Source organism: Pinus tabuliformis, chromosome 3_2, assembly GCF_031772625.1.
Source record: "Pinus tabuliformis cultivar Carrire ecotype Pingquan chromosome 3_2, CPIR1, whole genome shotgun sequence".
NCBI lineage: Eukaryota > Viridiplantae > Streptophyta > Pinopsida > Pinales > Pinaceae > Pinus > Pinus tabuliformis.
The window spans coordinates 1,028,402,767-1,028,416,667 of NC_142302.1; positions in this window are offsets into that span (position 1 = coordinate 1,028,402,767).

A 13,901-nucleotide genomic window follows, 5' to 3' on the forward strand; every position below is an offset into this window, starting at 1 on the left:
TTGAACAATCCAAAAACCTTTGCCATTTATATTTTTATCGATTATTTTCCAACTTTTGAACAGTCAGGAGTATCCTTTTTATTAAAATCGAAATACCCTATCCTTTTAGATTTAAAGTTGTAATCTCTGATGAAGAAATGCTACAGTGCAAACATTTTCTATAACAAATTACATGGTATGTTGAGTGTTTGTAATGGCTGCCTGCTTCATGCGGTGGAAAGCTTCCACGCAATCGATACACAACTGTTTCGGATCCCTAATCACTTCCGAAGCCGCATTCACTACCAGTACCACTTTTTCCATGTAGCTCTGAAAGTGTATAGTTACTGACTGCAAAACCCAGGACAACACAACAAAATCATCAGTTCAATCAAAATTTTCCACTTATTATTAAACCATATCAATACAGAGAAATACTTCTTCGTCCATATGTCAACATGAGGGTGTCCAGACACCGTTGGAATCAGATGAACGATTGGGTTACCAAAAAGTTGCACCTCCTCTACTGGCCCAACTATGTTGGAGAAAGAAATACTTGTGTGTGAGATCATTCTGTATGTCACAGCGGTAGCCGCCTGTCATCCATTATCATTATTAACCCCAAATTTAAATAATAATAATAATACAGTAATTTTCATGCAGACATGTATAGATTTTGACACCTGCAAGCTTCATCAGTAGTTTCCCACTGGCATAAGTAAAAGGTGCCTCCAGAGATAACTTTTTTCTCCTTGTCAAGGTAGTTGCAGCGAGAACATAATCCAAGGGATTCTGCTGTTTCACCATGGGAAGACGAAGGATCATATACCCTAACTTATTCCCCCACCTTGGTGCCTCCAGAGATAACTTTTTTCTCCTTGTCAAGGTAGCTGCAGCGAGAACATAATCCAAGGGATTCTGCTGTTTCACCATGGGAAGACGAAGGATCATATACCCTAAGTTATTCCCCCACCTTGCTCCTCCACTCCTGCCAGATTTCATCATGTCGGCCACATCCTGTAATTATAGCGAATTGCAATAAGAAGTTTTCATGCCAACTGTCGTCCACAATTCATAGATTTTAAATAACTTGTGAAAAAGTCACAGGGAAGCTGCAAGAATCGATCATTCCTGCAAAGCAAGAATTTGTAATTGCAGAAATTAAAAGGGGGAGATAAATGCAGTACATGAAGTCCTGGAACAGGTCTTGTATTCACTGAAATTGCTGACCGCACGGGCAGATTCGATGGAAGATGTTTCTTACCATCAAATTCCCTGTCTTCTGATTTTGAGATTCCTTCGGCCTTGGCTTCTTCAAATTAATTACAAGATTCAGAATAATATTCCCATCAGGAATGATTTTATTTAAAAGACTGAAAAGAGGGCAACTGACCTTTTATAATTATAACGATTATGCTGTCCCAGAGCCTTTTAATACCAAATATGCACTGGGTGTGCTGGAAACCCCCCCATTCCCTTTAAAAGATTAAAGATCTGCTTCTACAGACTGTATTCGCGTTCCATATACCGCAGGATCCCGGCTGAAGTCATTGCCAGCATAACATCGTTTACCGTCTGCCATTCTTTAACAGCATCAACGTTCATCTTTACAGCTCAAAGATCAGGGAAGAAGAACAGTGCTTGCCAAAAGCCAGGGAAGAATAACAGCAACAACCACTGGCAGACTATTAACTCTGAGGCCAAGAGTGAGATAAAAGAATGGGAAAAAACAGTGAAAATATCTTCAAGAGTGACAATGGGAAAAAACAGGGAAAAAGCAGTGAAAATATCTTGCACTGGGAGGTGAAAAGAAAGCAACTCAACCGATATTTGGAAAAAGCGATGATACTTCAAATCAACGGTTGAAAGTGTCTCACCTGATCCAACGGAGCAGGGTAAAAGTGTTGACAATTGTTGATGCATAGGAAGGCCTATCGGCCTAAATATAAAGAATAATATTATTAAAAGGCTTCAAAAGAAAATAAAGAATAATATTATTAAAAGGCTTCACAAGAAATTAATAATAAAATATAAATTAATAATACTAGCAAGAAAAATATAAAGAATAATATTATTAAAAGCCTTTTGAAGAAAATTAATAATAAAATATAAATTAATAATACTAATAAGAAAAATAAAAGGAGAAATCAAATAATATATATATTTATTTATTTAAAAAAAAATATGGGGTAATTCTAAAAAGGAGACTTTAGGATCAACCAAAAAACAAAATATAAAGAAGAAAGGAGGGGTAGGAAAAAAAAAGAAAAAACAAAAATAAATGATTAGTTTTAATAAAAATAAATGAAATCAAGAAACAAAAAAAGAAAGAGAGGGTTTTAGGAGGAAGCAAATCCTGAAGTAAGGGTGGGAATCTAGTTTTTACTAATTTTCTAACCATTATCTCTATTTAGATTGTTTGAACTTTTTTCGATCTTAATGGCTTCTTTGAATTTCCTATGATGACAGTGCCCAATTTTGACAAGGACCTGGTAGTTTTCAATGTAAATCTAGTGTTTGGTTTTCTCTACATGCTTAGCTAGAGATGAAGAACAAGATCGACTCTATGTAATTTATGTAAGATCAACCTTGGGATACTACGAATGGTTCTCAAAGGTTTGAAAGTAGCAAAAAAATGATTCTTTCTTAAAATGTGAGCAATCTTATTTGTGGTTCCCTGGATAAAGGGAACTTTACCACTAGAAACAAGACCACTAAAGCCATTCTTCGATCTAGTACCCTTGCTAGATTTTTAGAAGGCCTTGATGCGTTGGTGTTTCTTATAACCATTTTTCACAAAAACTTCAAGGAGGTGGTCCCTTTCCTCATTAAGGTGGTTCTCATTATAAATCTTTGGTGCACAGATGGATAAGGTGTTCAACACGCCAAAATTTTGGGTCAAATGATGATGGGACTCGGCATGAAGTATTGTTCAATGTGATACTTTTTAGAAAACACTTGGTGTGAAATGGAACCATTGTTATTCTTGGAGATAAGGACATTCAAGAATGGAAAGTTGTCATTAACCTTGATCTCCATAGTAAACTCGATAAAGTCAGACTGATCATTAAGATGTTGCTTGGATAATCATAACTTATCATGACAATGGTGCCAAATAATAAAAGTATCATCAATAAACCTTTTCCATAGATTCAGACAAAATGGTGAAGTGGTCAAGGCCTTGGTCTCAAAGTCCTCCATGAAAATATTTGCCACTACAGGGGAGAGAGGAGAGCTCATGGCAACCCCACAAGTTTGCTCATAGAATTCACCTGAAAAACTAAAGAAAGTGGAATCTAGGCACATCTCGACTAACTTAGCTTTGTTAGCATTTGATATACGATTAATAATATCAATGGTCTTATTAGTGGGGATTTTCATGAAAGAAAAATGACATCAAAGCTCAGTAATATATTAGAGGGAGCAAGCTTGATGTCTTTAATATCATTGATAAATGAATAAGAATCCTTAACAAAGGAGCTAGTGAGGCCCACAAGGATTTTAAGCTTTTGAACCAAATGCTTAGTAAGAAGATAAATGGGCCCACCTATAGTATTAACGATGGGTCTCAAAGGTACCCCCTCATTATAAATCTTAGGGACGACATAGATTCTTGGGGTGAGGGGATTGCTCTCAACCATCTTCTTACTAATATGGTTAAGGGCACTATGAGACTTGATATTATTAGTGATTTTTTTGGAGATCCTCTTAAGAGGATTCTTGTTAAGTGTCTTATAACTCCCACTATTGTTAAGGTGGTCTAGCATTTGTTATCGTAATCAACTTTCTTTAAGACAACAACAACTCCACCTCTATAAGCTTTAAGGATGACAATGTCAGAGTTATTATTGAGAGCCCTCAAGGAATTGACTCAAGTCTATTAATATTGCTCTTAGGAAATTTAGCCCTTCCAAGGATAACATTGCAATCTTTAACTTCTTTAGTGTTGTCTGGTAAATCTTTGATACCAAATTCCATATAGCACATGATATCCTCAATAGGGATTCTTTTGGGAGAAATGGCGAAATTTAATCATTTTTCTAAAATATTACAAACACATCTATCTAGAACAAAACTAGAGAGATTAACTACTTTATTATTAGATGAAGGGGAAAAAGCATGATCACCAATTAAGGTTATAGGGGACGGTAAAGGGAGAAATGGCAAATGTGGGGTGCTAGCAACAGTGGGAGGGGTTACACTCACGAAGGAGGGTGAAAACAAATAAAAATAAGGAGAAGAAATTGGAACTAGATTAGAGGATACCAAGTCTAGGGAATCAAAATGCAGGGAGGAGGCAGTCAAGCAAGAGAAAATGTGAGGTGACACATTGCAATCGATGATGGGATTGAGGGGACAAGAGTTAGAACTGACAAAAACCAAAAAGGGAGAAGAGTAGGGGTTCGAAGACACTGGGCCAACCACAGAGCCACCAACAATGGAGAACGAAGTGTCACATTTAAAAGAGACATCGCATGAAGCAGGTAGATGATGGATAAATCGACAACAACAGGGTTTGAACCACTTGTAGCAATGAAAGGATAAGGAGGAGGATCCCTTTCAGCAGGCATAGGAGTCACAAAGGGATCATTTTCCCTGATCGACTACAAAGAGGGAGAGATTCAGGATGTTGAAAGCAAATAGTCTGACAAGGAAGAGGGTGAGGAGGAAATATCGAGAGAGAAAGGAGGAGGGATAACATGAGAGATAACGCAAGAGCCAGTAGGTCACAAGCTCGAGGAGAATGATGAGTAAGACGATGAGCAATCATGAGAGATGGAGGCAACAATAAGGTTAACTTGTAGAGGAACCGTCTCAGAATGTTGAGGAGAGAAGAGTCCTCATAGCCACCAATGATGGAGAATGAAGTATCACATCCAACATTTTACCATAATAAATACCTTTCAATTACTATAACTTAGCCAAAAAAAAGTTTTCCAATTAGTAATGCTTCAATGATGAAAATATTGATGTGTTAATCATCAACCAAGATTCAAATTCTTAGAAACATTAATAAAAATATAATATCAAGATTCAAATTCTTAGAAACATTAATAAAAATATAATAGTAAAGTTATTGTTATTCATATTTTTCTCTTCAAAAATTTACCTCACCTATAAAATAGATCACTTAAAATATCCATACTTCATATAATCTAATATATCGAACTATTTCCAATATTACATTTTTAAGTTAAGAGAAATACTAAAATAAAAATAAAAAATCAATGCAATTTCATGATTCACAAATATGATAAACTAGAATAAAAATCAGATGTGTTTTTGACTTTATGATCAAAGTTTCTTCCAATTTTTTTTATATAAGAGTCTAAGAAAATATACCATCACACAAGTTGTGAGGTGATCAAATTCATATTAATATTAAATGTTATTTTTCAAACCCTCCGTAAAGAGTGTGGATTACATGTAAGTGTTAAATAATTTTCATGACATGTGAACACTTCTTAAAGTGTAATTGTGTAGTCCAAGCACATTTGATAGAGTTTATAGTTAAAAAAACATTGGTCATACAATTACTTTCATGTAATATAAATTGAGATTGAACATTTTTATATAATGTGTATGGATATGTTATTTTTTAAAATAAATAAAAATTTAAATTGTGCATTATTATAAAATAAATATTTATTTTAATTAAGAAAAGAAATTTAAACATTGTCTTTATATTTTTATAGTTTTATACTTATTTTAATTAAGAAGAGAACATTGTTTTTATATTTTTATAGGTATATTAGTAGTGTTGACTAAATTTTTTAAATATAATTCTACCTTTGCCTCATCTTTTTCTATATATAAAGATGGCATACGTTTAAAATCATCTTATATATTTATTATATTATAATAAAAAAAGAGATTTCCTATTCAAATAAATTTATTTTTTATTTTTATATTTATCTTTTATCGTATAATTTGTTTATTTATTTTTAATATTTATTTTATAAATCAATGTTGAAATAATTTTCTTAAATTTTATTAATAATAAAGAAATAAAAAATTAAATTTTGATTAAGTGTGTAAAGTAGTGTAGTTTTTTTTAATAACGTTAATAAGTTAACTTGCATTCACAGATTACAACTAAAAACAAGTATCTTCACTACTGATTTGACAATTAAATTATAATAAATTTTCCCACCTTAAAATAAAATAAAATATAGTCATACATATTTTACATATTCAATTATATCTTCATATATTTCGTAACTATTCTAAAATACTTGAAAAAATATATTATTTAACACATCAATCACTACATTTGAAAGTCATTATTACTACTTTGCATATTTATTACAAGGTAAATATATGATTTGACAAATCTATGAGAGATGATTTAGATTTACACTACCTGAAACTTCGTGCAGTATTACTTCAATATTTAATAATAAAAAATGCAAAACTACATGGTCGAGTCATGCATTAGGGTGAGAACACCTCCAAGATCCATGGATTATAATAATATAGATGGTGATTGATAGAGTTTGTGGAAAATAAATAGTAGAAAGCCTAACCTACTTGTGATACAGGCGTTGCTTGGCACTCAAGTATTGTTGGGCCGCAGATAGTTTTTTATTTGGTTAGTTGTGATTGAGATTTTATAACTATATATTGTTTAAATTTTTTATTTTTATATTTAAATATTGGTTTTATAGAAAAAATATATTTGAGATTTTAGTTAAGTGATGAAAAGTTTTTTTTTAATGAAAAAAGTTATTATATTTATCTTTAAGATATAATATATTTGGTTTTTCATTGACTTGTTATTAGTTTTTCTTTGACTAAACAAATTTAAAATCTATTCAAAATTTAATATTATGAAATAGAATTTATTATTTTTAAATATGATTTATTTTCAGTTATCTCAAATATTATTGGTTAAAATGTCTCACTTTTTATTGTATAATGATGGCAAAAATTGACTTTAGTGTACTATATCATTAATTTCTATGTACAATGAACCCAAATGGTTTGAAAAATAGCATTATATAAAACTTTCCTCTAAGCTCTGCTCCTCCCGTATCTCCATGCTAGAACCAACAAAAATGGAGAAGTGATGCTCAGAAGCATTAGTTCGTGTCTTCTTGACTGGTCTTGCACATGCAAAATGAAATCCTCGCGCAACAAATCTTTTTGTAGTGTCCTTGCTACTTTGATTTTTGTAAACGTGTAAACAAGCAACTCGTTGACTATGAATGGTGTATACCAAAGATAGCATGACATCTTCATAAATTTTGAGTTAGATTTGGATTATTTTAATATTTTTTGAACTTGAGAAATGTATTCACTCTGTATAGAATGAACATTGTCTTACAAACCATTTATTTGAGGAGTAACACTATTGTACATTCTGAGATATAAAGTATCAAATTAGATTTGACATTTAAAATTTTGAAAAATTGAAAAATGGAGTAAATAAAAAATAGTTTAAATGATTTTAAATTATTTTTTATAGATATTTATTGTTCAATAATAAATATTTGATTACATGATAGGTTAGAGAGTACACTAGAATATAAAGAGTATAGAATTAAATCTGACATGTAATATAATGTTTTGTATGTAATTTAAGATACAAAGCTTTAAAGTGGATTTTAGAGGATCTTAGAGTGCATATTTTACTATAAAGAGTATTAAATATTTAGTTAGATATACAAACTAGCAATTGCAGTGAATGTTGCAAAGGAAATGTCGTAAGTTGGTAGCATGTGGAAAAAGAGCATAGATAAAGAGAGATATGATATGTTATGCAATATAAATAGCAATTCTTACATAAATGGAGACTTGTTTCCCTCAATCTTCTTTTAAAATTAAAAACAATAAACCTTAAAATAATATTCCATAACATGTTGGCATAAATAATAGCAATTACATGGATAACCTGTATATGAGACTATTTTTATTAACAAAAGATCCTATGAATAATAATTGAACAGATTGATTGACACAATCTTCCATGATAAATCTATTCCCCTCATCTTATAAAGTGTTTAACCACACCTACACTCCAGAGTATCAATATTGTTAGAAGTTGTATTTCACATCAAATGAAAATATGAGGTCAAAATAAATTTAGAATCTACGAGCATTTTAGTTCAGATGAGGATTAGGACACTTGCAATATAAATAGATTGCAAATGATCATTGACATACTAGGAGAGTTCTTGTGAAGACTTCTTACGTGTATAGTGAGTAATGACTATCCAGCAGTTTGTCAAAATGTGAGTTTCCCAAGATGAAGAGAAAACTTACCAATAATTCTTTTGCGTATGATGAGCATTGACTAGCCTATACATGGTCAATATGAGGTTGTCAAGTAGAGGAGAGTAGTTAAATACTATGTTTGATGAGTATGGATTGGCCTATACTATTCAATTTTAATGGACTACACTTCCCAAAACTCACCATATTCAAAATGCTCATAGGTAACTCATGGTGTGGAAGTTATGTATAAAGCATCATTTATCATACTTTGTTCATTCTCAACAACAACTCATATTTTCCATCCCATTGATTCTTATTCATGTTCTTTCTTTTATCTTGTATTTTTTGCTAAACTACTAAAAGATCTCGTAAGAATTGATTAGAGTTGGAATATCCATTTCACAACAACTGGCTCTATTTTTTCTCTTTCCTTTTTTATTACATGAGTGCATGCTATCCTATCTTCTAAAAATAGTATTGGTTTATGCCCATTTTTCTCCTTTTGTGATATTAAGGAGTAAATTAAAAAATATTGCATATGATACAAAATTATGAGTAAGAATCAAACAATATCCTTATCACAAATTGGACAATGATGCTATTTGTAGTGAGGATGCCAAGGGGACTCAAGTCCTTTTATAGTCCTTTCTATTTATTTTCCATTCTCATTTATGAGTTAGTTTCTTCTCTTCTTAAACAAAGGGTTTAGGGTTAATTTCCTATTTATATATTTTTATGATCATGGTAATGCACTATGAACATAATGACTTTTAAATTATTTGTAATGCACTATGAACATATTGAATTTTAAATTATTTGTACATAATTGATGACAAGGTAAACATGTGACTTCCTATGGTTTGCATTAACATGAAGCATAACACCATTGCATAACATATATTGTCAACATCATCTAGCTAAAAAATTTCATTGTATTTTTTCATGGTCAAGGTCATATATATTTTAGAGATTAAGATATTATATTATCACATAGAATACCTAGCAAATTTTTATATTATTTCTATTTTAGTGGCCACAGACTTGCAACTAAAAAAATGTCTTCATGGTGGAGGTTTAGATAGGCCAATGTGAAATTGTTGAAATGTAGATAGGCTTAGGTGAAATTGCTGAAATGCATCAGTAGATATTAGAATATGAAAAACTTGTCATCCAAAATGACTTGTACTTGCAGTCACTAAAAATTATCCTCAAGTTTTTTGGAGAACTCTATACAAAAAATTATTGCTTTTATGCATTTCAATTCTATGATTTGTACAACAAAATTCAATTTCTGTGGAATCACTCATAATTAGATTATTATAACACGTCATTCATTTAGTACGTTCTAAATATTTGGCCTCCAAGTAAAAAATTGATTTCGCTAAAACAGAGAACTGATGGTAATTTTTTATTGGCTAATTCACAAATTGTGTTCACAATAGAATTGATTTGATTGAAACAGAGCACTGGTGGTAATTTGTTATTGGCACCTTCACGATGTGTTTTGACAATAGAATTCAAGAACAACTTACTAGTTAGAATTAGAAGTGCAAACTTGAGACACTCACAAGCTCTTGAATATAAATGTTTGGCATTAGAGTGAAATGTCTTTTTAAGAATATATACTATGGTGATTGCAGTGAGTTCTTATTTACAAATTATGTATTGTTTTCAATACTCTCCTTTCATTAGGAGTTCCAAACTCTAGTAAAAGAACGCCTAGGGATACATAGCTTGAGAATCTTTCCTTCTATGTTATGTGCATGGATTATGTATATAGCTTTTGTGTTATGTGTTAAGAGCCTAATAGAGACCAAACATCCCTTGTAGAAAACTTCAACTTAACTTAACAATGGCATCATGATAAATTATTGAATAGCCATTTCTATGAGGTATGGGGAATGGGGAAATTGGGAAGAAGGGCAACCGATAGAGATTTCACAATTTAAGGGTTTTTGCACTTCCTTTAGCCATACACAAACATTATCTCGCTACTCTGAATATGCCTATGTTCCTGTATTGTATGAATTTGCATGTGAATAACCCCAGCATAGTTGCTAGCCATATGGAAATAACCTAGGCCCTATGCCAATTTTTGTCCAATAGGCATCTCACGTTTTGGATTGCTCTTTGTATGGGATTCTTCCTTATTGGAACTGATAATATCTATTGGCTTGAACTTTGACTATAGTTTGGATGGCCTTCCTTACCATAAGTCAAGCCTTGCAAAAGATATTTTAGTTGACTTAGTTGAAAGGCAATATGAAATTTAAAGCCTTGGTCAGATTCATCAGAGTATTAAAAAACAATATTTTTAGTTTCTTGATAAAATTGAGTAGAAATTATAGATATGAAGTCATCTACAAAAAAAAATGTTTGAAAATGAAAATTTCCAAGGAGCAAAGATGACCTCAATGCAGCCCATGTGGTATGGACCCAACTCTTCCATGATTAATTTTGTGTACTCTTCAACTTATTCTATGAGCTTCGTAAGCTTGCTATTTGGGCATAATAACCTAGGAGATCGATTTCCATTGAATTATTGATTCAGAGATTTTTAGTAAGCCATCCATGTGTCATAGTGTATATTGCTAATTTTATAAGATATTCCCAAATTTCTTGAGTAAAATTATTTAATGTAAAAAAAGATGTTTCATCAACGTCAGCCTTTCCAAATTTTTTTAGTACTCTTTCTCAAGTCATGAAAAATGCACATTACAACCACAATGTGAGTACATGTTTCAATGTACTTACCTAGCCTGCAAATAACTAATCAATTTCTTTCATTCTGATATATGATCAACGACCAAGCTACTCAACACCGTGTGATGGACCAATTTATATTAAAACAATATTGTATGAATTTCCACGTGAACAACCCCAACATAGTCGCTAGTCATATGATAATAACCTAGGCCCTATGCCATTTTTTGGTCCAATAGATATCTCACATTTTGGATTGTTCTCTGTATGGGATTCTTCTTGATTGGAACTGGTAATATCTGTTGTCTTAAGCTTTGATTATAGTTTGGATGGCCATATTTACCATAAGTCAAGCCTTGCAGAAGAGCTTTTAGTTGACTTAGTTGAAAGGTAATATGAAATTTAAAGCCTCGGTCAGATTCACCAGAGTTTTATACACAATATTTTCAGTTTCTTGATAAAATTGAGTAGAAATTATAGATACGAAGTCATCTATAAGAAAAAATAAAAAATAGATAAATTTGTTTGAACTCTAAATTTTGTAGGGAGCAAAGATGACCTCAATGTAGTCCATATGGTCTGTACCCAACTCTTCCATGGTTAAATTTGTGTACTCTTCGACTTGTTCTATGAGCTTCGTAAGCTTGTTAGTTGGGCATAATAACGTAGGAGAACGTTTTCCATTAAATTATTGATTCAAAGATTTTCAATAGGGCATCCATGTGTCATATTGTATATTATTGATTTTATAAGATATTCCCAAATTTCCCGAGTAAAAATCTTCAAAGTAGTTTCATCAGCACTAAGCTTTCCAATTTTTTTTGGTACTCTTTCTCAAGTTTTGAAAAATGCACATTACAACCATAGTGTCAGAACATGTTTCAATGTGCATACCTAGCCTACAAATAACTAATCAATTTATTTGATTATGATATATGATCAACAACCAAGCTACTCAACACCGTGCAATGGACCAATTTACACTAAAACAATATTGAAATTTTATGATTAACATATTCATTATCGATATTTAATTGGCCATGGAAACAAAAACAAAGCATGATGTTATGTTGAAGATTACAACAAAATGGTATCCAAACCTCCATGGAGCATCTTTGCAAACATGTATGAGAGAGGTTTCAAAATTTTAATGATTCCCATAATCCACCATTAAAAAGTGAATTAACAACATATAATGACTTCTACAAGATAGCATTGTTTCTTGAAAAATAATCAATCACTTTTATATAACACAAGTTAAACACAAATAGAATTAACCACTAATAAATATAATAGCAGAAGAATGTTGTAAGCATTGACAATGTCAGTTCACCAAATCACAAAAAATCCACCAAGCGTCAAGCCATTGACAACATGTTTCTTCACAGTGCCTTTCACGTCTTGGCTGGAAAAAAATATGGATCAACGCATGTCTTCTCATGCAACCTAATTATTCCATGTTTTGGGCACACTAGGGAAGGGTAGCAAAGACAGGGGAAAATAAATTTAAGGGTTTTATGCTTATTTATTCATTTGATTTGAATACTGGTTGTTTTGAATTTTGGAGCTATGTACATTTCCCAAGAATGCAACTTAGGTAAGAGACAAGATTTTTTTTTTTACAAGAACGGGTATGGGTTTATATTAGAGTTTGGCCAAAATGCCTTTCACCGGTTACATTTGATCAGGCATAGCCCTTAAACTTTCTTCCACTAACTGATCAAAGGCCCCAAAACTTGGGAACCCGCAAGATTTACTCGAGACTATCGAGTCTATCTCCGTTATTTTCCCTATCTTAAAAAGACAAACAAACTGATTCAGCAAAATGCAGAAAAACATGACAATCTTTATGGAATGGAGTCCCAGCTCTCAATTCCATCTGCCAAGAGACAGCCAGCGGGAAGTGGAACTGCCCTGTTGGCTTCCAAATCAGCAGCTTTATTATTTTCCCTCAAAACGTGGAGGAAGGTTGTAGTCCGGAAAGATTTCACCAAGGTTCTGATTCTTGAAATCACTCTTGCCAGTCTAATGTCTACAGGAGAGGAATCCTCTACTAAGACTTTGATAATGGCTTGAGAATCTCCTATAATGCTGACATCTGAAAGACCAATAGCCTTTGCTTGCTTAAGACCTTGCAGGAGTGCCAAGGCTTCAGCTTGCATGCTGGTAGACTGCCCTAATCCCCAAGCGAACTTTGCCACAGTTATGCCCTCTTTGTTTTTTATTATTCCTCCTGCCCCAGCGAATCCAGGATTTCCTTTCGCTGCTCCGTCGAAGAACAAAGAGAATCTGGATTGCCTGAGGAGAAAATCCGATAGATCATTCTCCTTCCCTCTTAATTGCCACTCTTTTATGACCTTGTGATGCCTTGTTTCGCCAGAGAAATGGAGGTCCATCGAGGCACCCCATTCTAAGTCATGCTGGCTCAGATTCAAATCCGGTAGATAATCCCCTAGACTTTCTTTCCAAAGGCATTTTGTTTTGGTGATGATGAACTGTGAATTTAGGCTTTCATCTCTGAAAACTCTTCTATTACGCTCGAGCCAGATTTGCCAGCAAGCAAATTTCGGCAAGGAGAGCCACGCAGCAATGAAACTTTCATTTTTTGGGAGCGATTCTGGGTAGTAATTCCGCCAGTTTGCAAAAATATCTGATATAGACATGGGTAAATTGAATTCAGATTTCCAGTAACTCAAAAGGCCATGCCAGATTTCTCTTGAAAATTTGCAGTTCAGAATGATATGGTGAGCGTTCTCCTCACTGTCACAGCATAAGTGGCATCGAGAGGGACCATGAAATCCTTTCTTTTGCAATCTATCTGCTGTTAAAATCCCTCTGTGACATAACAACCAACAAAATGTATCGACCTTAGGCATGGATTTGAAATTCCAGATCTCGTTCCAAACAACAGGATCAGGAGGGACGTAAGGGCAATCATGAAGGCATTTGTAACCTTGCGCAACCGTGTAAAGTCCTGGGGTGGCTCCCCAACCACGGGCATC